Source organism: Carcharodon carcharias, chromosome 16 (assembly GCF_017639515.1).
Source record: "Carcharodon carcharias isolate sCarCar2 chromosome 16, sCarCar2.pri, whole genome shotgun sequence".
In the NCBI taxonomy this organism is placed as follows: domain Eukaryota; kingdom Metazoa; phylum Chordata; class Chondrichthyes; order Lamniformes; family Lamnidae; genus Carcharodon; species Carcharodon carcharias.
The window spans coordinates 46,998,565-47,025,689 of record NC_054482.1 but is presented as its reverse complement, the minus strand read 5'-3'; the positions used below and the strand labels follow the sequence as shown (position 1 = coordinate 47,025,689).

At 41.4% G+C, this 27,125-nt stretch overlaps 1 protein-coding gene and 2 long non-coding RNA genes across 3 annotated transcripts in view; 2 read left to right on the top strand and 1 right to left on the bottom strand.

Annotated features, from left to right (window-relative positions):
• nmnat2 (nicotinamide nucleotide adenylyltransferase 2) overlaps nucleotides 1-27,125 on the top strand; it is a 332,701-nt gene that overhangs the window by 256,690 nt on the left and 48,886 nt on the right. The window lies entirely within an intron of this gene.
• Nucleotides 1-27,125, bottom strand: part of LOC121289438 — a 68,309-nt gene that overhangs the window by 36,501 nt on the left and 4,683 nt on the right. The window contains exon 2 of the long non-coding RNA XR_005945562.1: nucleotides 26,565-26,665. This is a non-coding gene — a long non-coding RNA (uncharacterized LOC121289438). The remainder of the gene's footprint in view (nucleotides 1-26,564; nucleotides 26,666-27,125) is intronic.
• On the top strand, nucleotides 1,153-26,878 carry LOC121289439. Its single transcript, XR_005945563.1, has 4 exons — nucleotides 1,153-1,310; nucleotides 22,944-23,029; nucleotides 24,384-24,464; nucleotides 26,498-26,878. It is a non-coding gene; the product is annotated as an uncharacterized LOC121289439 (long non-coding RNA).

Below are 27,125 nucleotides of genomic sequence, written 5' to 3'. Positions count from 1 at the left end.
TTCATGAATGATTTTAAATTTTCACACAAAATTTTATTAAAATTAATGCCCATATCCCAGCTCATGTGGCAGTTTCAGATGGGGGACATGTCATAAAAATTATTTCTCCACCTTATTAACCTTTTAAGACTTAAAACTCATCTCCCTGAGGCACAGAGGTGCCTCAGAGAGATTTCTGCGCTCTTTCGTGTGCACTCCTGACTCAGGCAACACCCCCACCCCACAGCGCACAGCACTCCCGGCTTTGCGACACATTGGGCGGGCCTTAATTGGCCCACCCAGGTAAAATGGCGGCACGAACCCAATCGGGAGCACCGAGCGGGTCCGCGCCCGCCCCCACACAAACCCGCCAATGGGGGGGAAATTCCACCCATTAGTTCAGCCATTTAGCTAGCTGCCTGCTGTTTTCTGCCTAAGCACATTCCAGGCCACTGTGTTTTGCGTTTTCCCTCATCCCCCTTTCCTGTTTCAATACTGTTCAAGTTAAGACACCTTCCAGTTATGACGAAGGATCCACACCTGAAATATCAGCTTAATTGTTCTGTCCTCACAGGTGCTGCCTGATCTGCTCAGTGTTTTCAACATTTTCTGTGTTTTGTTTTTAATCTCCTGAGTCTAGAAAAGATAAATTTGACTTGAACCCACCCTCTATGTCACCAGGGTGATTTAACACCATTGCCCTTGCTCTTCACTTGGTGAGAATATATAGTAATGTTTTTCACATCCCAGTCTTCTTTTTCTTTATCTTTATTTTTTTGAAAATAACAAGTTGAGTTGAATCCAGCTCTAAAATCATTGAATCTTATAGTGCAGAGGGTGGCCATTCAGCCTATTATGTCCATGTTAGCTTTTTGAACGAACAGTCTAATTTAGGCCCAAACTCTGGGATTTTACTCTATAGCCCCTCAAATTCTTTCTCTAGGTGACAGAAACCCTAAAGTAGATCACCCAGTTAAGAGGGAAATTAATTTGTAAAGTGCTGGTTCAAGTAGCACTTCTTCAAACAGCACTACACAGACAACATCAATTCCCCAGAAGTGCAGACACTGCCACAGGACGCTTCCTGTGTGACTCACACAGCATTCTTTAATGATATAAATCAAGCACTTCCTGCAGTCAGAGAATCTATATAAGCCTGTGGAGTGTCTTTTGAAGTGGTGCTGCGCAAAGGTTCCGGTTCTGAAAGGTTTCAGATCTGAACATTAGTTCAGTTTCTCTCTGTACAGAAGCTGCCAGGCCTGCTGAGTATTTCCAGCATTTTCTGGTTTTGTTTTAAAACCTAAGCTGGGCATCACCTAACCCACTACTGGGTGAGTCATATTGGTAGATTTTCCTTGCCAAACTCTGTATTGTTCTTAAAAATTCTATGTTGTGAAGCAGTGTCAGTAAGATTAAGAAGGTGCCAACTCATTTACTGTGGACTCTTTAGTGGCATTAGAGGAACTGAATGATCATTATTCTATGCAGGCATTCCATTTCTCTACATGTTTGGTCTTGCAGAAATCAGCTGATCAGAACTACTTTGTGGGAGTTTGGTTGGCTGTTGCTAACAGTTCCTTACTTGTGCACTGTTGGGAGACACAGAGTTTCCTTATTCTGCTGTTGTGACTCATTCAGCAGCTTTAATTGTCACTTTGAAGGAATAGAGGAACTATAATAAGTGTAATGTATTTATTCTTCAGTTGTCTAAAATCACAGTAGTAACTATCTGATTGCTTAAGCCCATCATAGCTTATGCTTGCTAATTTTTAAAAAATTCTCATAATGCAAAGCTTCATTTGAAGACCAGAGCTTTGGACTAAAAAGATGGCAATAATGGCCTGTCACTTGTCTTTCTTGCCACAAATGGAAAAAGCTAATAGTTTACTTTCAAATTCAATAGAACAAAGCATCTTAAACCCTCACCAAGAGGTAATTAAATATCTAGTCATACCACTTACTGATGCAAGAAAATATATTTCATGATCATGGAAATTACACTGTTATTTAAATAGGCAAAACTGTGTTCATATCAGATCCTTCATCCAACACTGTTTATGGGTTGATTTTTGTATTAACATAACAGGAAAAGGAAGCATATGTCTGATACTAGCACAAAAAATAATTTACAAATTCATTGCTGCATGGTTTGTTGTTACAATAATTGTGAAGTTAAAGGCAATTGCTGCTATTTATGCTGCAAGTGGTACAGCAACATCAGGCAAGAGGAAGATGCACAGTTAAGCATAGAAATCCAAAAGCTGATGCTTGAGTTGTACTGCTCTGCCATTTGCTTTGCTAAAAATGGCACCTCGCTCTCTGCCTCACCATTGACATGTGTTGAATTGCTTGAAATTGCAGTACTTGGACGATAGAAACAAACCAAACTGCTCACAGAAAGTTAAGACATGTCAATTTCAGACCAAGTACCTTTTAATGATGTGATACGTGTTAATACCAAACTGCCCACAAAAACTTAAGCCTTAATTTAATACAAAAATCAACCTATCAGATGAAGGATATGATAAGAACACAGTTTTACTCACTTAAATGACATTGCATCATGTAATTTCAGCCCAAGTGCATTTTAATGATGTGAGAAACATTAGTTACCACCAGTCAACTCTCTGGCACCAAAATTCAATTATTACAAGTATGGAGTCTCATTCCTTCAGCTTTTAATGGTTGGTGAGTTTACAAGTTTCAAATGTAAAATTAACTTCTTTTCAACTTCTCCTTTCTCTCTCTTTCTCTCTTGATTTTAATCCAGTCTTTCTTTCCTCCTCTTTATTTTTCTTTTTGTACTTGGTTTGACAGTGAATTTACCCAGTCTAATTTACACTTCCTTCTCAATTCTTCAATCTGGATAAGGAGATACACGGCTGTTTGCCCTGTTCATTCAGGTCACAGGTGCCCATTTCCTTTGCTCCAATGTTATCTGTTCACAATTTCAGCAGCTTGCCTGCAAAAAGTAATAACCTTGAATAAGATTAACTAATGGCAGATGTGACTGGATGCTCTGCCTCAGCAAATTATGACTCATTGTTTCTCATTCCCCTGATGGCTTAGTTGGTAACTACTGGTGTGAACCATTCAATCTAGAAGTTGCCAAGTTTAATCCCTGGTCTGAGCTGAATTGGCTGATTTCAACTACAGCAGTTTTAAAAGATGTGACATATATCCTTGCTGGCGTTTGGTTTGGGGGTGAAAGTTCAGGTCAACAGTATTGCTCCCGATCATTAGCCAGTGATACTTGTTGGAAAGTGTGACTGTCTGATGTGGGTAGGACTGGAATATCCCCACATCTTACAGTCAAATAAGGCAAAAATGCCCACCATCTACAATCACAGCTGAAATATGACTCACGGTTAAGCTACCAAAGGGCAGCTGGTACCAATGAAACTATCCAGAAGGATGTCTAAAACAGGAATGTGGCCTGGAATGTTAATTAGGGATTTTTAAACATTCATTTATGAGATGTGGGCTTTGCTGACTAGGCCAGCATTTATTGCCCATCCCTAATTGACCTTGAGAAGGTGGTGGTGAGCTACCTTCTGGACCGCTGCAGTCCATGTGGTGTAGGCACACCACACCGTGACATTGATTGAAGGCCTCCTTGCTGAAATTATTCACAGATGATTTGGGTAGGCAATAAATCTGCCTGTTCAGGATTCTTCAGTGGCCCCTACAGCTACAATAGCAGGGTAAGTATTTTTATTAAAACACCTTGGGCTGAATTTTGCCCTTGACGGGCGGGCGGGCCCGACCAACTCGGCAGCGGGCGAGCAGCCGATCGCCGCCGCTGCCATTTTAAGTGGCGGGCCAATTAAGGCCCACCCAGCAGGCCACCCAACGGGAAGCGCTATGCACTTCCTGTGCAGGCAGGGGTGGGGGGGGATTCCCCAAATGCGAGAGTGCGCTCTTTCACGACACATCTCCCTGAGGCTAAATGGTGCCTCAGGGAGGTTGCTGAAAGGTTTTCAAAGTTTAAAAATAGAAAAATAAAAAAATCATTAACATGTCCTCCTCATGTAACAATGTCACATGAGATGAGACATGTTAATAATGTGCACAAAAACTTTATTAAACTTTTTCAAAGCTAACATGAAACCTCATCCCGCCAGTGGATGAGATCTATTAAAAAATCACTTAGCCGCTTGCCCGATGAGCCCATGCGCCGAGCCGAAGTTTTCACAGGCTGCTCAAAATCGGTGTCAATTGCCGGGTTAATGGCCTTCACAAGGCCTTTAATTAACGGTGGGCGCACATCCCGCTGCACAGCGTGCCCACCCACCTGAAAATCGCGATGCCGCGCACTAGCGTCGGGATGCTTGCGCAACATTTTAAGCGCTGGTGTGCGGACTCCGCCACACGTGCGTTAGCCAGAAAATTCAGCCCCTTGTTGCATAGTCAGTGATGCTTATCCATTGGCATTGTGATTGTCCCCCAAACTCTCATACCAACCTCTTCTCTAGGGCAAGCTGCCTTAGGATGAGGCTTCTTGCTTTGGATGTGTGCTGTTTGTTTAGTGCTGAGTCTGGGCAGACCCAGATCAATTTTCATCCCAAAATGCCTTCAGGAAAATAGAAAATTAGAAGGAAAATGGGCTTAATGTTCAATAATACTTAGATATTACTCTTTTGTTGCCATCTGTCTTGCTCCTTCATTTTTTCTGTCCCTCCCGGCCAGAGGAGCTAAATTGCCCATTAGTGAATGCCACATGCAAATGTGAATCAGAGATCTTCTGGCTAATTATAACTTTCTAGTCTTATTAGCCAGTTCACTGAAACTTTAATTTTACAATAAAACCTCAACCTCAGATGGGAGACAATTGTCACACAAATTCAGGAAATAAACACTTCATCTGTTTGTCCTCTCAATGTTCGGGTGCGTCTCTTAGACTCTTCAATAAATTGTAACCAGAAACACTGACGTTTCTTTTTTCCGATACCTTTCACTTACTAACTTTGTTGGAAAACAAAATCCTTCTTCCAGGCATCAAAAAATTAAATTACTCCCAAACAGATAGTTATAATTGATTCCAGTGACCTATCAGAAATACAGGAGGTATATCAAACCCTGAAATACAATCTTTCAGGTAAAAGGTGATCATTCACACATACTTAATACTGAATAGCTTTACTCGATCTCCTGCATCCACTGGCTGTAATTAATAGCATACATTATATATTAATTACACTGAGACTGATACTTAAGAGTAGGACAAGCTTTGCTGATGGTAGTGCAGTAAATTAATCTTTTTGCCCAGCTCAGCTTGGCATGAAAATCATCATGAAAAACAGAGCTTTTCTCTACATTTGGTACATGTCTCCTATCCAAAATTGTATCTCTCCCAAATTGTATGCATTTAATGTACATCTAGTGCAAGAGTTTTATTGTTGTGTATTGCTCCAGTTAAAATTACTCTCTGAAGAAATCACTGTAAAACTTTCAAATGAAATCTGCAGTTCTGTGTATATTTATTACATTTATTTTATATTTCTCCTTTATTGGTGTCTCCTGGCACCTTTCCCCTAAGCAGATTGAACTGCCAAATAACATGCTCTCAAGAGCTCTGCCGATGTTTTGGTTGCTGTTTAAAAATAAGGGGGTCGCCCATTTAAAACAGAGATGAGGCAAAATATTTTCACTCAGAGAGTCGTGAGTATTTGGAACTTTCTTCCTGAAAAGGTGGTGGAAGCAGAGTCTTTGAATATTTTTAAGGCAGAGGTGGATAGGTTCTTGGTAAGCAAGAGGGTGATAGGTTATTGGGGGTAGGTGGGATGCAGATTTCAGGTTACTATCAGATCAGCCTTGATTTTATTAAATGACAGAGCAGGCTTGAGAGGCTGAACGACCTACTCCTGCTCCATGTTCCTGGGGAAAATTTTCTGTTTGGCGTGCAGGGGCAGCCCCATATGCCAACACGTAAAATGATGCACGGTGATGCTGGGTGTGCGACCCGATGTCACCACACATCATTCCGATCTTCCGTTTGGCAGGTGCACACCAGAGGCAGCTGCGCGCCCGCTGAACTGTCAAAGGCCTGTTAAGGCCATTAATAAATCAATTAAAAATATTGACAGGGCTGCCCATCCAACCTTAAGGTTGGCAGGCAGACGAAGCGGCCAAGCGGCTTCACAATTTGCATGAAACCTCATCCACAGGCGGGATGAGGTTTCATAAAGGCTTTATAACATTAATAAATATTTTTGGAGCATTTGAAAAACATGTCCCAGCTCATGTGATGTTGTCACGAGGGGAAAAGTGTTTTAGGTTCTTTATTTAAAGTTCACATTATGAAATTAGTCTCCTCGGGGCAGCCCCATGCCTCAGGGAGATTTCTGCACTCTTAAACGCACATGCGCGAAAGAGCTCAGGGCCAGACTCTCCCTCCTCACCTGCCCACACAGGGAGCACTGAGCATTTCTGGGCACGCATCACACTGGGTGGGCCTTAATTAGCCCAACCCCGCCAAATGGCGGCGCACAGCCGATTGCAGGTGGCAATCAGCTCCGTGCCCACTCCTGACTGGCCCACCCGACAGGGAGAAAATTCTCCCCTATATGTTCATATTTTAATTTTTCATGGTGTCACTGGCTAGGCCAGCATTTATTATCCATCTGTAATTGTCCTTGAGAAGGTAGTGCTGAGCCGCCTTCTTGAACCGCTGTAGTCCATGTGGTGTAGGTACACCCAGAGTGCTGTTAGGAAGGGAATTCCAGGATTTTGACCCAGCCACAGTGAAGGAACAGTGATATATTCCCAAGTCTAGATGGCGTGTGGCTTGGAAGGAAACTTAAAGGTCGTAGTGTTCCCATACATCTGTTGCCCTTGTCCTAGGTGGTAGAAGTCGCAGGTTTTGAAGGTGCTGTCTTACCAGAGAGATTCCCACCTGCACCAATTCCCAAGTTAGCACTCGCACCTCGTCGCACTCAAGCCTCATCAAACTTTGTGCTCCCAGCGTCTGGAGGCACTGTGTGTTACACTGCATGAAGTGCGTGAGAGAGGCCTCAGGTGGTTGGCATTTGCTTATAACTTCTTCTTTGCCAATTAGTTTCTTCAACATCTCCCCTCCTTCTTGGATAGCCATATAACAGATCACAGATTTCAGCCTGTTTGCTACCATTCATGAAACTTGTACTTAACAGGTAAATGCGTTAGCTACCATGGTCCTGGCCACAGAGATCAAAATACCCTGTTGACTGTAGTTCAGGTGGTAACACCCTCACCTATGAGTCAGGAGGTGGTGACTTGAGCATAAAAATCTAGGCTGACACTCCAGTGCAGCACCGACAGTGCCACACTGTTGGATGTGCCGTCTTTCAGATGAGACATGTAACTGAGGCCCCGTCTGCTTCTCGAGTGATTGCAAAAGTTCCCATGTTTCAAAGAAAAGCGAGGAGCTAGAACCGGTGTCCTGGACAATATTTATTCCTTTATCAACATAAGAAGGATAGAATACTGAATCATTACTGTTTTTGGAAGCTTTGCTGTGTGCAAATGAGCTGCCATGTTTCCTACATTACAACAGTGACTACACGCCAAAGTACTTCATTGGCTGTAAAATGTTTTGAGATGACTTGAAGTCGTGAAAAGCACTATAGAAATACACTACTTTTTTCTTTTGTTCAAGAATAATGTCCAGTATCTGTTGAAGTACATTAGAACGGGAGTAGATCTTTGAGCCTGTTCTGTCATTCAGTTAAATCATGGCTGATCAAATTTTAGTTCTGTAACTCTTAACATCCTTGCCTAAAAAAAGCTATCAATCTTAGTTTTTAAACCAGCTGGAGCAGCAGTTAGGGATGGGATTACTTTCACTTTTGTACCCCTATCATATGGAGGGAGGGAAATCAGCCAGGATCCCCAGTGCTAATCATCTAGTGACAACTGCTGGAAAGTACATACATATGGACATTGGGCAAGAAGAGGGCCAGGCTCAGGTAGTTTCAAATATTTGACCAACATTCACTTTCTGGATTCATGTTTAAATGAGGTACTCGAAAACTGTCGAGGAAACCATACATATGCTGGAAATCAGAAATAAAAATAGCAAACTGCAAATGCACAGCAGACCAGTCAGCATCTGTAAAAGGAAACTACATTATCACAATTTGTGTGTCTGATGGAGAGTACAAACTAAAAATCTGTCCTTTTATAGTTAAGCATTTGCAACGTTATCTGTTTTAATTTCAATGTTTCTTTAGTACCATTTGAATCTGGACCGAGCTCACACCTAACCTAAGTACAAGATCAGATTTTGAATTATCCAATTTCAAACAGAATGTAGCTCTTATCATCAGACCACAAGATAGGCTGAGCTTTCAAGACTGGATCCTTCAATTCCAGCTACAATTCAGATGATTGGATCCATGGCTTCAATATGTTGACACTCTGAAATTTAGCTCTAGAGGGCAGAACCATTGGAAATGGGAGAAACTGGCTTCCACTATCCAAATTACCAAGGCCAGGATTTTCAGTTTGGGCGTGCGTTCCCGACATCATTGCGCACTCATGCGATATTTTGGTTGGTCGGCACGCGCGAGAGTCGGCAGCACGCCCACCAACAATTAAGAGGTCTATTAAGGCCCTTAAGCAGCTCGGTAAGTAGATTTCTTCGCTGCCCTTCCAACCGTTCAGTTGGTGGGAGGGCGAATAGGCCAAGCGGCCTTTGCATTTTTGCAAAAACCCATCCTCGGGCAGGATGAGGCTTCCAGCAGTGAATAATAAAAAATTAAATCTTTTTGGAACTCATTTTTAACATATCCCTGCTCATGTGACTGAGTCACATGTGGAGACATATTTAAATTATTTATGAAAACTTCATTTTTTATTTTTAAAATTTTCAGCTCCCTGAAGCAGTTCTGTGCCTTCAAGGAGCTTTCAGTGAGCGCACCCTGCGCATGCATAAACTTTATTGACTGCCCTTTTCCCGCCCCCACCCTGACAGCACTGATTGGCCAGCCAGCCAGCGTGAAATCGCGGTTGAGGCCTGCTCGCAGGCGGTGGACTGTTTCACGGCCGCTCCCGAGCCCGCCCACCACACCACCCGATGAGGGGAAAATCCTACCCTGTAGGTGAAAGCTGAGATTTCATTCCAAACCCTAACCCTTCTCAGAATTTTACTTCACGTTGAAAGATCTTTCAGAGGTCTTTGAAGTTGTTTGGTACCAGTGCAGGAATTTTAAACCCTCCATAATGGGTGTGGGAGGGTCAGGGTCAAAGCTAAATTGTCAAATTTGGGAATCCCGGCCCCAATGAGCCACAAACCTGCTTCCATTTTAACAAGGGGTGGTGGTGGTGGTGGTGGTGGCGGGGGAGTGAGATTGTGGGGCCCCCAAGTTACTTGCTGTGGAGAGGTGCATCGTAATTATAATATCCAAGAAAAGCTCCATTCGTGATTTTTTGGCAACAATTTGACTTTAATGCCACTTATACTGGCTTCCCAGGTCCCAGGAAATCCAACAGCTAAAGGGAGGCAGCAGCAGCCAGGACAAGCAGGAAGACACTGCTTGAGGCCTGGAGGTGCAGGTTTGCTTGCCCCACCTTCTCAAGCAAATCTTTTACCATGATCAGTTGACCTCATTTCTCCCTTACTCCTGATTACTGGTTTGATTCCCTCCCTTCCCTTCTGCTTCACTATTTTCTGGTCTCTCCTCCTTTCCAGTTACTGGTATGACTTCGCTACCTCCCCACCCACCACCAACCTGATTACCAGGAACCATCCCTAATGGTCCCCTGCTATGACCTCGGTTGCTGGTTTTTCCATCTGGCAGCCTGTCAATATTGTCAGCTGCCAGGCAAGAATGAAGTTAAAAGATGCAATTAAGATTGGCAGGATCTCTACGTTTCAGAATGTCTGGGTTACCATCCCTCAAATGCACTCCCCTACCTTCCCCTACATATTGGGATCATTTAGGAAGAAATAGTAAAAATGGTACATGAACATGGAGTCTAAAATATTCTTGTGTGATGTCCATCAAGTGACTGAGGAAAATTTCTGCTCAGTGTTTTAGATTAATTAGTCACTATTTTCTGAGTTTGTGAGGTCCACCGCATTTCAATCATCCATTTGCAAGAACTGCTCCATTTTATTTCTTGAGTACTATAATGTTACAATGTAAGATGCACAGTCTTCATTAGACTATGGGTAAAAATAATACTTTCCCATATATTGGTCCATCTGTACTGGTCTATCACAGTAATCAGATGACATAATGAGAAAAATTGATTGTACTTTTACTGGTGCTTTCATCCATTATGCCTTTGTTCTAATAATCTTTCATTACTAACAAAGCACATGTTTATTTGAGTAAGTAGCAGTTTATCTCAGCACGATTACCTTGGTGAAAATTTCTTCTATTCATACTGACAGAAATTCCTGTTTCAATTTGAACATCCCTTCTGGTTGTACTGTACTCACAAGAAGACCACAGGGTTCAGAACAGTGTTTGTAACAATTTCCACACAGCTAACTTTCCACTGTTGTTTATTGCCTTGGGATTTTCCCTTTGCGTGAATTAACCTTTTTTTTAAATTAATGAATTTGTTTGCTTGCTGCTTATCTAAGGCAGTAGTTGTTGGTGACATGCCACCAGAGTAATGTTGCTGATGAATTCTGGCAGAGCATTCTAACGATCTTCCCTTCCTCTACCCCACTGAGGTTGGAAATTAGTTGTTGTAAATAGAAACTTGCTGTAAGGTGCTCATTTCTTTTCATTTTTCTCTCCCTTCAAAAACTAGTCATTTAGGAGGCAGGCTCCCCAAGACTAGTGTCAGTGTTCCTGCTGTGTCTAGTAAACAGCAGGTAATTTCAAGCAATAAGACAAATACTTACTCTCATTTATTTGAATGTGACAATATAGCCCTCTAATAAGACATAGGAGCAGAAATTAGACCATTTGGCCCATCGAGTCTGCTCCGCCCATTCAATCATGGCTGATAAGTTTCTCAGCCCCATTCTCCCTGTAACCTTTGATCACCTTCCTAATCAAGAACCTATCTATCTTGGCCTTAAATACACTTAATGACTTGGCCTCCACAGCCTTCTGTGGCAATGAATTCCATAGATTCACCACTCTCTGGCTAAAGAAGTTTCTCCTCATCTCTGTTCTAAAAGGTCTTCCCTTTACTCTGAGGCTGTGCCCTCGTGTCCTAGTCTCTCCTACTAATGGAAACATCTTCCCCACATCCACTCTATCCAGGCCTTTCAGTATTCTGTAAGTTTCAGTCAGATTCCCCCTCATCCTTCTAAACTCCATCGATTATAGATCCAGAGTCCTCAAACATTCCTCATATGTTAAGCCTTTCATTCCTGGGATCATTCTCGTGAACCTCCTCTGGACCCTCTCCAGGGCCAGCACATCCTTCCTGAGATACGGCGCCCAAAATTGCTCACAATATTCTAAATGTGGTCTGACCAGAGCCTTATAAAGCCTCAGCAGCACATCACTGCTTTTATATTCTAGTCCTCTCGAAATAAGTGACAACATTGCATTTGCCTTCCTAACTACTGATTCAACCTGCAAGTTAACCTTAAGAGAATCCTGGACTAGGACTCCCAAGTCCCTTTGCACTCCAGACTTCTGAATTCTCTCCCCATTTAGAAAATAGTCCATGCCTCTATTCTTCCTACCAAAGTGCATGACCTCACTTCCCCACGTTGTATTCCATCTGCCACTTCTTTGCCCATTCTCCTAACCTGTCCAAATCCTTCTGCAGCCTCCCTGCCTCCTCAATACTACCTGTCCCTCCACCTATCTTTGTATCATCTGCAAACTTAGCCAGGATGCCCTCAGTTCCTTCATCTAGATCATTAATGTATAAAGTGAAAAGTTGTGGTCCCAACACTGACCCCTGCGGAACTCCACTAGTCACCGGCCGCCATCCTGAGAAGGACCCCCTTATCCCCACTCTCTGCCTCCTGCCAGACACCCAATCTTGTATCCATGCTAGTACCTTGCTTCTAACACCATGGGCTCTTATCTTACTGAGCAGCCTCCTGTACGGCACTTTGTCAAAGGCCTTCTGGAAGTCCAAGTAGGTAACATCCATTGGCTCTCCTTTGTCTAACCTACTTGTTACCTCCATAAAGAATTCTAACAGATTTGTCAGGCATGACCTCCCCTTGATAAACCATGCTGACTTTGCTCTATTTTACCATGCACTTCCAAGTATTCTGAAATCTCATCCTTAATAGTGGACTCTAAAATCTTAGCAACGACCGAGGTCAGACTAATCGGCCTGATGCAAAGTACCTATTCAGTTCCTCCGCCATGTCTTTGTTCCCCACTACTACTTCTCCAGCGTCATTTTCCAGTGGCCCAATGTCCACTTTTGCCTCTCTCTTACCCTTTATATATCTAAAAAAAACTCTTGCAATCTTCTTTTATATTACTGGCTAGTTTACCCTCATATTTAACCTTCTCCCTCCTTATTTCTTTTTTAGTTGTCCTCTGTTGGTCTTTGTAGGCTTCCCAATCCCCTGGTTTCCCACTGCTCTTCGCCGCATTGTATGCTTTCTCTTTAGCTTTAATGCTGTCCCTGACTTCCCTTGTCAGCCATGGTTGCCTCGTCCTCCCTTTAGTATGCTTCTTCTTCCTAGGGATGAATTTTTGCTGTGTCTCCCAAATTACTCCCAGAAACTCCTGCCATTGCAGTTCCACTGTCTTTCCTGCTAGGCTCATCTCCCAGTCAATTCTGGCCAGCGACTCCCTCATGCCTCTGTAGTTGCCTTTATTCAACTGTAATACCATTACATCTGATTCCAGCTTTTTCCTCTCAAATTGCAGGGTAAATTCTATCATATTATGGTCACTTCCTCCTAAGGGTTCCTTCACCTTAAGCTCCCTTATCAAATCTGCCTCGTTACACATCACTAAATCTAGAATTGCCTATATAAAGTGAAAAGTGAAAAGTAATTTATCACACCATATACAAACTCGTTAACTGCATTTCCTCCCAAGAATCCAACTGGCTTTTCAAATTATGTGAATTTAGCACACATTGGATTGACCTGAAATTACAGCCTCTCAATATATTTGCATTTGGGTGGTATGTAAGATTACAAGAGCCAAAATTCTAACATGAATGCTCTTGTAAATATGCATGTTATTTTGATGTAATGTTTTTAGAATCATTTTAATGTTGAATTTTATCTTGGTTACATTAGAAGAGAGGTCACTATTATGCACTTGTTCTTGATAAGTTGTTATGTCATGATAACTTTAAGCTATTACATCAATAAAAGCATGGAAAAATACATCCATTATTAAAAGCTCCAGATAAAGATTCTCCGTTTGAAGGTGGCTTGCTTTACTTTCATACAGCACAAAGCTCCAGCAAAACTGAGGTCATTGAGAGTCAAGGAGAAAAGCCCTCCAGTGGCTGAGTCAGAAAGAAATGGAGAGGAGAAAGGTTGTGGTTTTCAAGAGAAATCACTTCAGTGCCAGGATATCACAGCACGAGTTCCTCAGTGTAGCTTCCTCAACCCAGCCAATTTTTGCTGCTTCACAATGACTTATTTTCCATAAGTAGAGGGTTAGAGCTGCTCAATAACTATTCCACTGTGTTGAACTCCATTCATAGTGAAACAGCCCATGCTGGCCTACAACAGGACTTGGACAACATCCACTTAGGGCCAAAAGTGGCAGGTACTATCTGCACCATATAGGCACTAGGTAATACCTTTCTTCAACAAGCAAAAGCCCAACCATCTCTTTCTGACCTTAAAGTGGCACCATCATTGCCCAATTGCATCCCCCCCACCAAATACCCCCACCCCAACTCACCACACCCCTCCCCCCTCCCTCCACTCACCCACAACATCCAGGAGATGTTGACCAGGAAGTGAATTGAACCCTGTGATAAGTGGCTCACCTTCTGATTTTCTTATCTCCACCATTTACAAGTATTCACTGCTCACCTGAATGACTGCAACTGCAACACTCAAGAAGGTCAATTTCCTTCCCAGCTCCATTGTGGAAGTACGTTACTATAAAGATGCAATCATTCTAAAAGAAGGTCCATTATCACCTTCTCAGGGCAACTAAGGATATACAATAAATACGGCCTTGCCTATTATCTCCCATATAACATGAACAAATTAAAAGAGACAATCTTGTAGCATCAATACAATTTTTTGAAAAGTAAAGATGATGAAGTAATTAAAATACTTATTTCATAATCCTAGCAGTGCTAATTCCAGGCATTAACCAGCTAACATTTCAAACCACTTATAAAGAATTAATTACTGGTTCTCATCTGAACCCCTAATGATGGAATGTCCCAAGATACAAGAGCATCAAAGTTGGCTCATGGAAGTTTGTTTCTTGTTGGCTGGGAAGAAGCAACATTCACAATAAAGACTAATCATGCGTGGTTATTTGCCCATCCTCCAAGTTATGGGAAATTAGAGAGAAAATAAAGAGAGGATAATTGACTTGATGCCAAACCATTGTTAACCTTCTGAAGATCCACTGACAGAATTAGATTTTCTGTTACTGTTCAAGAAAAGATTGAGAGGGAACAAGATTCAGATTTTTAAAATGTTGACAAATGATTTTAAGCCCAGAGGCATGGACACAAATTTGATAAACCTTAGCTGAGACAATTTTCTTCGTACAATGAGAAGGGTAATTTTTATTAGATTTTGGAGCCTCCCTCTTGATTTTGGAACAGATCCTGAGAAAGATATTTTATGCCACGTCAAATAATCCCTTTAAAATGGAGATAAACAAATATGTTTCACAGAGGTTCATAATCGGATATGTACTGATAAAAGTGATCAAATACTTAACACAGCACAGTAGTTCCAGTCCAATTTGGTCTATGGAAATACTTCTGCTAGGATACAGACTGGATTGATACACTTCCATGAGTAATCGTACATTTGATGTATTGGAGTTTTTAGATTGTTTCTTCAGAGATCAGGGAAGAATTTTTGACTTGCTCGTTTTTGAAGATTTTCCTATGGTTAATTATATGCCCCAGGAAATAAATTGGAAAACATTCATGCCTCTAAACTGTATATGATCTTTTGAAACATAGGCCAGAATGTTTCGCTCGTTGGGCAGGTGCACGCCCAACCTGAATGAGCATAAAATGACTCGTGATGACGTCAGGCAAGCGTTCCGGTGCCATCACGCACTCACGCAATATTTCGGTTGGCAGGCGCACATGGGATTCGGCAGCGTACCCACTGACAATTAAAAGGCCTATTAAGGCCATTAAAGTAATAGTTGAATTAAAATTTTTGCTGCCTGTCCAACCTTACAGTTGGCGGGCAGGCAAAAGGGACAAGCGTTCTTTGGATTTTTTTGGAAGCCTCATCCACGGGCAGGATGAGGTTTCCAACAGCTATTAAAAATTAAGTAAAAATTTTAACATTTCATTAATAACATGTCCCTGCTCATGTGACAGAGTCACATGAGCAGGGACAGGTTTTTTAACATTTCAAATTGTTTATTTTTAATTTTTTAAAATCTTCATCTCCCTGAGGCAGCTCCGTGCCTCACGGAGCTTTTCCTGTGAGCACCTGTGTGCATGCACGAAGTTCCCCGCTCACCTTCATCCCCGCTTCACACAGGCAGCGCTGAGCACTGCAGCATGGATTCTATACTGGGCGGGCCTTAAGCAGCTTCCCGACCACTCTCGCTTGCCCCCACCAAGCCCGCCCAATGAGAGCAAAATCCTGACCACCAAGATTAAATAGGTTGATTGGTCTTTACCTGTTCATGACTTTATTCTGCCTGTAATTCTAGATGGGAGAAAATGCTCAATTCCTGTGGCTATTTGTGTTTGCTAAGATAGTTCTATTAATAAATTCCTTTAGTGATATTCATAGCATGATAGAGATGAGCAGACAGGAACCTGGATTTTCACCTTGTGAGAGATTCCGCACCAAAGTTTTAGCTGGCAGATTTTGCCTGCTTGACTGGCCCTGCTGAATTTGTCAGGTCTATCTAATTTGAATAATCTGGGCAGGCAGTTGAGTTTGTCTCCTCTTTGATTTGGGGCTCTCCGGTTGGGTACGAGAAGTGACTTACTGCTAATGGAATTAAATGTTTGTGCAGCATTAAATTCAATTCATGTTTAGTTGCACAATTAAGTGTTTTATGTTGTAAGAAATTTTGAACACATTTCTGTTAAGTCCCCTATTTGACAACAAGGGATTTCTGATTTGGACATAAGGGCACAATATTGCTGTCGGCGTTCGGGGGCAGGCCCGACATGCCAACACGTAAAATGACGAACGATGACATCGTGCATCATTTCGATATTTCGTTCGGCGGGCGCACACCAGAGGTGGCTGTGCACTTGCTGAACTGTCAACGGCCTATTAAGGCCTTTAAAAAAGCAATTAAAGTAGTTAACCATGCTGCCCATCCAACCTTAAGGTTTGCAGGCAGGCGAAGAGCCCAAGTAGCCTTCGCATTTTTCAGGAAACCTCATCCATGGGCGAGATGAGGTTTCCTGAAGGTTTAATAAAATAAATAAATCATTTTTGCTAAATTCGCAAACACATCCCAGCTCATGATGGGACATGTTTAAATAATGTTTTGCTTCCTTTATTCAAAAGTTTTATTATGAACTTAATCTCCCTGAGGCATGGAGCTGCCCACACAGGTAGCGCTGAGCGCTACAGAATGCATATTACGCTGGGCGGGCCTTAATTGGCCCGCCCATGTAAAATGGCACCGTGCAGTGGATCGCGGGCAGCGATTGGCTCCACGCCCAACCACGCCCAACATAGGTAAGGTTCAGCCCTAAGTTTCAGATCGGCAGGTAAAGGACACTATTTCCTAATTTGTCTGGAATTGCATAAGAGCATATCAAAATGTTTTTCACCTTCCTCCATTCCTCTTGTCTTTAACTTTCTGTCCTCTTTATGAACACTCTCATTTTATCACAAGCATTGACTATTTCTGTCTTTCTGTTTTCTCTGTCAAGTTTAACACCTTTCCTCCTCTATGCTTTACCTTAGCATTCTTTTGCCTTCATTCCCTTATTTCATTTTTGGCCCTTTCTTATCAGTTCAAGAAATATATTAAGATTGGCAAAAACTTGAAGACTGATGGAAAATGGAAAATCAAGGCATAGCACTAGGCTGGATATTTTGTTGGCAGATATATTGTTAATCTTGGGAACAACTGCTTCCATCAAGAAAAGTTATTTGATTTCATAACTTTCCTGTTAAAGGGACTGGTAAGATTATTGGGGTGAGAGGGGAACAGGTTCGCCTCCTGACTGTTTACTTTGTCACAACAGTGGACAAAAATGCCCTGAGTATTTGCCACTAATTGCAACCAAATAGTGCAAAGGGAAAATCCACCCCACCTGGATACACAAGAGAGCAAAACTTAAAACACAAACCAGATCTGTTAAAAATAAAAACAAAATCACAGGTTCATGTAAACTAAATGAGCAAAAAGAACATAGGACCCTTTTCACAGGATGAGAGAACAGACCTTTGTTCGTTAAACCCTGGCTCGATGCAGATTCAGCTCTGTGGAGTGACTTTTTACAACTTCTTTTAAAATTAGTAGCTTAAATGTAAATGCCAGAACCTGGTGGAATTTATTATCCAAAGCAGCTTTAAGACTTAGCTTCGGGATAATGAAACCAGCAGAAACCAGATCAGGTTGTGAGAACAGCAGGGGTAACTACTTCAAATCCAGTTGAAAAGTGGGATTCAGACTTTAAGATCTGATGAAACAGCTAGAGTTGGGGGTCACAATGAATATAAGAGCTTCTGATCCAGATGACCATCAGGGAATGAAATTAAAACCACCCTTAAAGGGATTACATCATTCAAAAAATCAAACTTAATTACCCTCAATCTCCAGAGATTTTTTTTAATAGTCTTTTCTTTTTTTATCACTCCCTATGGGGCTTTTATTTTAATTATGTCTATGACAAAAATACTGTCATTGTACTGGTCAAAATGCATCTAATTACAAATGCCACAATATATAATTATATTGTGGTATATAACCGTATAAAATAACTTGCAGGTATTAGCCGTCCATCACCTAATACGCAATGGTGCTTCATGTGTTTTAAAGGAAAAGTAACAAAAATTGAAAATTAGGAGAATAATTATGATAATCATGTTAAAATAAAAATGGGAATATGCAGCAGATTCCAGCACCTGAAAGAGAAGGACAAATTAACAATTCAGATCTGCTGATGATGGATAATTACCAATTTGGAATGGCCAATGACCTCTGTTTGTGATTTGCCAAATCAAGATGGATAGTGTCAACCACATAGTTTGGGACTGTATTATACAACTGCAGCTACTAACTAGCCAAGGCTTGGCCTAAATAGCCAAGTGGTTATGGTACTGGGTTTGTAACCCCAAGATCAAGAGTTCAAATCTCACAATGGGAAACAATGTGACTTCATCTGAAACAGATGGGAACGGGTTTGTACTCGAAAGAGTTACTAACTAGCCAAGTGGTTATGGTACTGGGTTTGTAACCCCAAGATCAAGAGTTCAAATCTCATAATGGCAAACTATGAAACAATGTAACTTCATCTGAAACAGATGGAAATGGGTTTGTACTCAAAAGAGTTACAACATTTGTTGCTTGGCCTAAATAGCCAAGTGGTTATGGTACTGGGTTTGTAACCCCAAGATCAAGAGTTCAAATCTCACAATGGCAAAACTATGAAACAATGTAACTTCATCTGAAACAGATGGAAACAGGTTTGTACTCGAAAGAGTTACCACAGCACTGACGGTGATACAGATTACTTCCCGGTGTGCATTAAGGTGAGAATGCAGCCCTTAAGTATTTACTCGAAAGAGTTACTAACTAGCCAAGGCTTGGCCTAAATAGCCAAGTGGTTATGGTACTGGGTTTGTAACCCCAAGATCAAGAGTTCAAATCTCACAATGGCATTAAAAATATTCATACCGTGAATGAATTTGCTTGGCCTAAATAGCCAAGTGGTTATGGTACTGGGTTTGTAACCCCAAGATCAAAAGTTCAAATCTCACAATGGCAAACTATGAAACAATGTAAATTCATCTGAAACAGATGGAAATGGGTTTGTACTCGAAAGAGTTACTAACTAGCCAAGGCTTGGCCTAAATAGCCAAGTGGTTATGGTACTGGGTTTGTAACCCCAAGATCAAGAGTTCAAATCTCACAATGGGAAACAATGTGACTTCATCTGAAACAGATGGGAACGGGTTTGTACTCGAAAGAGTTACTAACTAGCCAAGTGGTTATGGTACTGGGTTTGTAACCCCAAGATCAAGAGTTCAAATCTCACAATGGCAAACTATGAAATAATGTAACTTCATCTGAAACAGATGGAAATGGGTTTGTACTCAAAAGAGTTACAAACACTTAGGCTTAGCCTAAATAGCCAAGTGGTTATGGTACTGGGCTTGTAACCCCAAGCTCAAGAGTTCAAATCTCACAATGGCAAACTATGAAACAATGTAACTTCATCTAAAACAGATGGAAATGTGTTTGCTTGGCCTAAATAGCCAAGTGGTTATGGTACTGGGTTTGTAACCCCAAGATTAAGAGTTCAAATCTCACAATGGCAAACTATGAAACAATGTAACTTCATCTGAAACAGATGGAAATGGGTTTGTACTCGAAAGAGTTACTAACTAGCCAAGGCTTGGCCTAAATAGCCAAGTGGTTATGGTACTGGGTTTGTAACCCCAAGATCAAGAGTTCAAATCTCACAATGGGAAACAATGTGACTTCATCTGAAACAGATGGGAACGGGTTTGTACTCGAAAGAGTTACTAACTAGCCAAGTGGTTATGGTACTGGGTTTGTAACCCCAAGATCAAGAGTTCAAATCTCACAATGGCAAACTATGAAACAATGTAACTTCATCTGAAACAGATGGAAATGGGTTTGTACTCAAAAGAGTTACAAACACTTAGGCTTAGCCTAAATAGCCAAGTGGTTATGGTACTGGGCTTGTAACCCCAAGCTCAAGAGTTCAAATCTCACAATGGCAAACTATGAAACAATGTAACTTCATCTAAAACAGATGGAAATGTGTTTGCTTGGCCTAAATAGCCAAGTGGTTATGGTACTGGGTTTGTAACCCCAAGATTAAGAGTTCAAATCTCACAATGGCAAACTATGAAACAATGTAACTTCATCTGAAACAGATGGAAATGGGTTTGTACTCGAAAGAGTTACTAAATAGCCAAGTGGTTATGGTACTGGGTTTGTAACCCTAAGATCAAGAGTTCAAATCTCACAATGGCAAAACTATCAAGAGTTCAAATCTCACAATGGCAAACTATGAAACAATGTAACTTCATCTGAAACAGACGGGTAGATGAGTTAGGGTTGCCTCATTGAATGGCAGCAGAGGCTTGAGGGACTAAGTGGCATTCTCCTGGCCCTGTGAGTGGACGTTTCAGCTGTGGAGTCTTCCGCAGCATTTATGTAACGCTTGGCCTAAATAGCCAAGTGGTTATGGTACTGGGTTTGTAACCCCAAGATCAAGAGTTCAAATCTCACAATGGCAAACTATGAAACAACGTAACTTCATCTGAAACAGATGGAAATGGGTTTGTACTCGAAAGAGATACATATGGTAGTCTCAGCTTGGCCTAAATAGCCAAGTGGTTATGGTACTGGGTTTGTAACCCCAAAAGCAAGAGTTCAAATCTCACAATGGCTAACCATGAAACAATGTAACTTCATCTGAAACAGATGGAAATGGGTTTGTACTTGAAAGAGTTACATATGGTAGTCTCAGCTTGGCCTAAATAGCCAAGTGGTTATGGTACTGGGTTTGTAACCCCAAAAGCAAGAGTTCAAATCTCACAATGGCTAACTATGAAACAATGTAACTTCATCTGAAACAGATGGAAATGGGCTTATACTCGAAAGAGTTACATCTTCTTTGCTTGGCCTAAATAGCCAAGTGGTTATGGTACTGGGTTTGGAACCCCAAGATCAAGAGTTCAAGGTTCCTTTAAAACTTTGTCCTTGGTTTGCTTGGCCTAAATAGCCAAGTGGTTATGGTACTGGGTTTGTAACCCCAAGATCAAGAGTTCAAATCTCACAATGGTAAACTATGAAACAATGTAACTTCATCTGAAACAGATGGAAACAGGTTTGTACTCAAAAGAGTTACCTAGCATATTGCTTGGCCTAAATAGCCAAGTGGTTATGGTACTGGGTTTGTAACCCCAAGATCAGGAGTTCAAATCTCACAATGGCAAACTATGAAACAATGTAACTTCATCTGAAACAGATGGAAACATGTTTACTCAAAAGAGTATCAAGAGTTCAAAGCTCACAATGGCAAACTATGAAACAATGTAACTTCATCTGAAACAGATGAAAAAGGGTTTGTACTCAAAAGAGTTACCACAGACATTTAAGCTTGGCCTAAATAGCCAAGTGGTTATGGTACTGGGTTTGTAACCCCACGATCAAGAGATCAAATCTCACAATGGCAAACTATGAAACAATGTAATTTCATCTGAAACAGATGGAAATGGGTTTGTACTCAAAAGAGTTACATCATTTTAACTTGGCCTAAATAGCCAAGTGGTTAAGGTATTGGGTTTGTAACCCCAAGATCAAGAGTTCAAATCTCACAATAGCAAACTATGAAACAATGTAACTTCATCTGAAACAGGTGGAAATGAGTTTGTACTCGAAAGAGTTACATATTATGGCTTGGCCTAAATAGCCAAGTGGTTATGGTACTGGGTTTGTAACCCCAAGATCAAGAGTTCAAATCTCACAATGGCAAACTATGAAACAATGTAACTTCATCTGAAACAGATGGAAACAGGTTTACTCAAAAGAGTATCAAGAGTTCAAAGCTCACAATGGCAAACTATGAAACAATGTAACTTCATCTGAAACAGATGAAAACGGGTTTGTACTCAAAAGAGTTACCACAGACTTTTAAGCTTGGCCTAAATGGCCAAGCAGTTAGGTACTGGGTTTGTAACCCCAAGATCAAGAGTTCAAATCTCACAATGGTAAACTATGAAACAATGTAACTTCATTTGAAACAGATGGAAACGGGTTTGTACTCAAAAGAGTTGACTCGAATGAGTTACATATGGTAGTCTCAGCTTGGCCTAAATAGCCAAGTGGTTATGGTACTGGGTTTGTAACCCCAAGATTAAGAGTTCAAATCTCACAATGGCAAACTATGAAACAATGTAACTTCATCTGAAACAGATGGAAACGGGTTTGTACTCGAAAGAGTTACATATGGCAGTCTCAGCTTGGCCTAAATAGCCAAGTGGTTATGGGACTGGGTTTGTAACCCCAAGATCAAAAGTTCAAATCTCACAATGGCAAACTATGAAACAATGTAACTTCATCTGAAACAGATGGAAACGGGTTTGTACTCGAAAAAGTTACATATGGCAGTCTCAGCTTGGCCTAAGTAGCCAAGTGGTTATGGTACTGGGCTTGTAACTCCAAGAGCAAGAGTTCAAATCTCACAATGGCCAACTATGAAACAATGTAACTTCATCTGAAACAGATGGAAACGGGTTTGTACTCGAAAGAGTTACATCTCCTTTGCTTGGCCTAAATAGCCAAGTGGTTATGGTACTGGGCTTGTAACCCCAAGATCAAGAGTTCAAATCTCACAATGGCAAAACTATGAAACAACGTAACTTCATCTGAAACAGATGGAAACGGGTTTGTACTCGAAAGAGTTACATATGGCAGTCTCAGCTTGGCCTAAATAGCCAAGTGGTTACGGTACTGGGCTTGTAACTCCAAGAGCAAGAGTTCAAATCTCACAATGGCAGACTATGAAACAATGTAACTTCATCTAAATAGGAACAGATGGAAACGGGTTTGTACCCGAAAGAGTTACATACGGCAGTCTCAATGGTAAATAGTTTGGTCAAAGATTTTCTTCCCTCTTTAGACAAAGCCATTAACGAACTGAGTTTAGAGCCTCTTTGCTGTTTATCTGCTCATCAGGTTCCTGTTAGGTAACTGTAAAAGGTAAAGGAGAAGGCCTGCAAAGTGATACAGAACCTCTTCAGAGAAATTGAGCTGCTGCAAAGGTAAATTATAATGTAGCTTCACGAAACCAAGAAGGTCAGACGGATATCAAATAGCTTATTAGGTTATGTCCATCTGTGAAGATACACAATAAGATAAATAGTCCAGAATTGTTTGTACCTTAACTAGGGTTTTGGTTGGAAAGGTTCCTCTGGATTAGTGCCAATGAGAAACATGTCCAGTCTATTTATAAAACATCTTTATTGTAGTAAAGTATCTCATGGGACAGGATTTTCTGGCTGTCAGGCGGGCAGGCCCGGGAGCAGCCGGGAAACGGCTCACCATGCGATTGGCCCCTGACCGTGATTTCATACTGGCTGGCTAATTAACGGTCAGCCAGCATAAGATGCACGCTGAGAAGCTCAGCACTGCTGGGGTGGGGACAGGAGGAGTGCGAGCGCTAAAGTCTGCACATGCGTGGGGAGTGCACATTAAAAGCTCCCTGAAGGCACAGAGTTACCTCAGGGAGCTGAAGAATTGTATCAACAAAAATAAAGCTTTCAAAAATGAGAGAAACACGACCCCACCTGTTTATCTTATTGTATCTTCACAGACTTTGTCACATGAACAGGGACATAAAAATGACATCCAAAAATTTTTATTTTTTTAATTACTATTGGAAACCTCATCCCACTTGTGGATGAGGTTTCATAAAATATCCAAAGGCCGCCTGGCTAATTTGCCCACCCGCCAACTGTAAGGTTGGACGGGCAGCAAAAAATGGGTTTCAATTATTTTATTAAGAACCTTAACAGGCCTCTTAATTGTTGGTGGGTGCGCTGCTGACTCTCATGTGCGCCCACCAATCAAAATATCATGTGAGTGCGTGATGACGTTGGCATGCTCGTGCAACTTCATCATGCACTATTTTACTGCCGATCAGGTCAGGCGCGTGCCCAACACAGGATGTAAAATCCTGCCCCAATGTGTTTCACAGGAGTGATTATCAAACAAAGCTTAATACTGAACCACATAAAGTAGATAATAAGGAGTTATTATCTATCAAAAGCTTGGTCAAGGTGGTAGGTTTTAAGCAGCATTTTGAAGGAGAAAAGAGAGGGGGAGGGGTTTAGGAACGGAGTTCTAGAACATGATCAAAGCAGCTGAAGATGGGACCACCAATGGTGGAGTGAAGAAAAGCAGGTTTGTGCAAGAGGCCAGAATTGCTGGATCCTCAAAGGCACCCTCAGAGTCTGAGTTGATGCCTGGTGCAATGTGTCACAGTTGGGACCCAGGTGGAGGGAGGGTCAAAAGCCAGTTTGGTAGGCTATGTAGATAGAATGCTGTAATGCATCAGTTTTCTAGTGTCATCTGGCATGGATGATATTTAAACTAAATTTCTATATGTTGCCTTAGGAAGCAGTGAGTAGCAGAAATGGTTCTGGTAATAGGAATGAAACCAACTCCAGGACATTGCATTGGAACTGAATATTTGTGGTAAGGTTTGTATTTGAACATGGAATATTCTTGGTGATTTATGATCATACTTGTTTTTCAAGAAAGGTAGTTTCCTATTGCGACCAGAAAGACTTCACTGCAACACGCACCCTTCCAACTGCTCAAACTCCACTCTATAAAAACTTAAACTCATGCATTATTCCACTATCCTTGAAAACACCATTGACTCTTTGTCTACTAATGCACTGAATTCAAAATCCTTGGCCCGATCTACAAATCCCATTGCCTTTGTTCTGCTTCTGCCTACCCCACTGCCTCCTCCAGGCCTACTTACACCCTCCATGTTTCTGACACTGGATGTTGTTATAAGGGTGGTCTTTTTCAGGTATCACTTTAGTGTTTCACTCTGTAGATGATAACATTGTTTGTAGAATCTTCTTAGGACTTGGTATGCTCTAAATGAACTTTTTGAACAATGAGCTAATTAGTAGGATAGGCTGGTAGGTGCCCACAACTCTAATATAGCATTACAAAAACAGAATTACCTGGAAAAACTCAGCAGGTCTGGCAGCATCGGCGAAGAAGAAAAGAGTTGACGTTTCGAGTCCTCATGACCCTTCGACAGAACTTGAGTTCGAGTCGAAGAAAGAGTTGAAATATAAGCTGGTTTAAGGTGTGTGTGTGGGGGGCGGAGAGATAGAGAGAGAGGGAGGTGGGGGGGGTGGTGTGGTTGTAGGGACAAACAAGCAGTGATAGAAACAGATCATCAAAAGATGTCAACAACAATAGTACAATAGAACACATAGGTGTTAAAGTTAAAGTTGGTGATATTATCTAAACAAATGTGCTAATTAAGAATGGATGGTAGGGCACTCAAGGTATAGCTCTAGTGGGGGTGTTTTTTTTTAAATATTGGAAATAGGTGGGAAAAGGAAAATCTTTATAATTTATTGGAAAAAAAAGGAAGGGGGAAACAGAAAGGGGGTTGGGATGGGGGAGGGAGCTCACGACCTAAAGTTGTTGAATTCAATATTCAGTCCGGAAGGCTGTAAAGTGCCTAGTCGGAAGATGAGGTGTTGTTCCTCCAGTTTGCGTTGGGCTTCACTGATCAATGCAGCAAGCCAAGGACAGACATGTGGGCAAGAGAGCAGGGTGGAGTGTTAAAATGGCAAGCGACAGGGAGGTTTGGGTCATTCTTGCGGACAGACCGCAGGTGTTCTGCAAAGCGGTCGCCCAGTTTACGTTTGGTCTCTCCAATGTAGAGGAGACCACATTGGGAGCAACGAATGCAGTAGACTAAGTTGGGGGAAATGCAAGTGAAATGCTGCTTCACTTGAAAGGAGTGTTTGGGTCCTTGGATGGTAAGGAGAGAGGAAGTGAAGGGGCAGGTGTTGCATCTTTTGCATGGGCATGGGGTGGTGCCATAGGAGGGGGTTGAGGAGTAGGGGGTGATGGAGGAGTGGACCAGGGTGTCCCGGAGGGAGCGATCCCTACGGAATGCCGATAAGGGGGGGTGAAGGGTTTTTATCTCTAATATAGCATTGTCTGGCCCAGGAGAGGATCTCGAGGGTTGCCCCAGTTACTGATTCCTCAGTATCTCAGATGCTATCTTTAATTTTGACATAGTTCATGAAGACTTTACTAAATATGGGCAAAGGATATTCTGTTTTTTCTTGTCTATTTGCAATGATTGCAGAACCTCAATGGAAGTTACGTGTATAAGATATTTCCAGTTCATGGCATGAAACAGTAGAGCTTCCTCAGCAGAAATTTGAGATTCAACTCAGCTGTGAAGTGACTAACAGGGGAATTGGTTACAGGGCAGAAGAGTTTGTACAGCTGTGATTAAACCTATGACATGTCTTGCAAATACGTTCTTGCCAATACCATGGCTGAGATCTATTAAGTCAGCACAAACTGGAAAGCAAAATTGGATCCTTTCTAATCTACAGCCTCAGAAAATGATGTATAACTTCCAGAGTTCCTGATAAATCCCACTGAAGCCACAAACAAAGTCACAAAGTAATAGGGTCAATGAAATGAATGAAGCTGTTTCTTTTATCCAAAGGTAGGAATAACAATTTATATGAGAAGAAAGCAATATCAAGTTCTGAATGTACAACAATGAACAACACCAACCTTGCTGAAAATAGATAACTCGAAGAAGACCTGCTCTGTTAGCTGATAAGCATCAAATAGTCAACAATGACATGGCTGGACCCAAGCAATTCCACAAGATTCTGGTGAAGAGATTCAGAAATATTGGTTAATAATATTCTGTAGAAGCAGATCAAAATTGTCAATATTTACAGTAGTTGCGAGAATACAAGGTGTACTTTTTTTCAACTTCATAATTTTGATTCATATTTCCTCAGTTTGCGTAGTTTTTTAATTATATGGTCTACTCTTAATTTGAATTATTTGTTAATTGGCATCAAAATCAAGGAAAAGTCTCCTGTGTTAATAAAAACAGAAAATGCTGGTAAAAATTCAGCAGGTCTGGCAGCATCTGTGGAGAGAGAAACAGAGTTAACATTGAGTCCGTATGATTCTTCCTCAGTTAACCTCATTTTTTGTTTTTATTTCACATTTCCAGCATCTGCAGTATTTTGCTTTTGTAAATGTCTCCTGTGTTGTTGTATTAAAATTATTTAGATAGTATTGCTCGACAGTTTGATTTTTTTTCAAACAAAAACAGCT